Source organism: Empidonax traillii, unplaced genomic scaffold (genome assembly GCF_003031625.1).
Source record: "Empidonax traillii isolate 1590-97213 ecotype Southwest subspecies unplaced genomic scaffold, ASM303162v1 scaffold540:size480560, whole genome shotgun sequence".
NCBI classification, from domain to species: domain Eukaryota; kingdom Metazoa; phylum Chordata; class Aves; order Passeriformes; family Tyrannidae; genus Empidonax; species Empidonax traillii.
This window is the reverse complement of record NW_020955733.1, coordinates 195382-197050: the sequence shown is the minus strand read 5'-3', so window position 1 is coordinate 197050 and position 1669 is coordinate 195382.

Here is a 1669-nt window from a genome sequence, read left to right as displayed (position 1 = left end):
AGTGCTATTACAGCACTGCACACATCCAAAATGCTTAAGAAGGATTCATCCTAATTCAGCTCAACAGAATGGAAGAGCCTTCATTTCCTCTGGCTTTTAGGAGTCTTCACTTTCCATCTCCTCTCTGCTCATTAAAATGTCCACATGCATTCTGAGCCCCAAAAACAAGAGCCTGTGAGTTCTCCCTTCTGCCTCCCAGCACTTGGGAGCTTTTACATGATTTAACCACATGTTGAGCCACGTGCAGGAGTCTCTGGTTTGATTTTTACGTGCTGACATGTTGCTGTTGTATTCAAATTGCCAGCGTTCCTGCAAGCACATCTTTAGACACTTCATCATTATTCTTCATTTAAAATGTCAGCTTTGTTCTGACAAACCTGGTTTGTGCCTGGTTTGAGCAGCTTTACAGGTGTCAGAAATAGTGCTGCACGCTTCCTCTTTTGTCTCCTAAGACAGCAAAGCAAGCATGAGATGGTTTTGGTTGTTGTTTTTTTTTTTTTTTTTTTGGTGGGTTGACAGGATTGTGAGCGGGCACTGCAGATTGCAGGTTGTTCACCGGGATTTCTCCAAAGCTGTGACTTCTCCCCCAGCCCCAGGCTGTGTCCTCCTGGGCTGTGAGAGAGGCACAATCAGAAACCCCCCCTGGGAATCAAACCCTCCAGTGTTTGCACAGGCAAAGAAAACATCCCTGTGCAAGTTGTGGGGACTTCCAAACTTGTCTCAAATGTTAAGTCTGCCTTCCCTTGTTTTCCCCACGGGGGTGCATTTTCAGCAGAGAAGCTGCTGCAGACAGTAAGAGCTTCCTAAGGAAAACAAATCACAATAAAGAGCAATTTAAGAATCAGCGCAATTTCCCCAATTTTTCTCGTGTGTCCTGGTTGCTGATCCTCGAGGGATAGCTGTGCTTTCTGATCTGTGCTAATACAAAATTCATATTTGTCTGGGGCTATTATGTGCAAAATAATGGGTAATCCCTCAGGTTGGAGCGAAAAGCCAAGCCAAATATTACAGGAGACCTTTCCATTTTTGAAAGGTCCCAGAAATAAGCACAAAACAAACACATAAAGGGATCCAATTATGTGTAAACAAACTGTTATTGCAGCCTCCTCCTTGGAACACACAATTAGATTGCCAGCAAGATTGCTTTTGGATTACTGGGATTAGGCACTGCATTCAGAGGCTTAGGAAGGACCTGGAATTCCATTCTTTCCTGCATCTTCAAGTGGTAAAACTCAATCCTAGAGGGCCTGGGGTTTCCAGCAGGTGCTGAGGTGCTTGGTCTCGAGTGCAGGTATTCCTGGGAACAGATGCTGCCCTGCTAAAATGTGGCTCCTGCTGATAAGGAAATGGTTAATCCCCCTCTAACAAAGGCCACAGAATACTCAGCTTACTGAGCAACCTAAAAGTTAATTAAAAGAGCACCACAGACATAAAGAAATACAGAATTAAAGCTGTCCCCTTCAGATAAAGCACTGAAATCACAAGCTCTGCCAGGGGGAAAGGGAGATACATCTCATTTTCTCTGCACACCCAGTACCTGGACACAGAGAAACCCCAGAGTAAGCGATTTAGCTGGAGCCTGTCTCCATCAGCATTTACCAGAACCAACCCCTGCTTCAAAATATGATGGATTCTCACTGACAGCCCTATAAAATATGCCTGTGTTTCA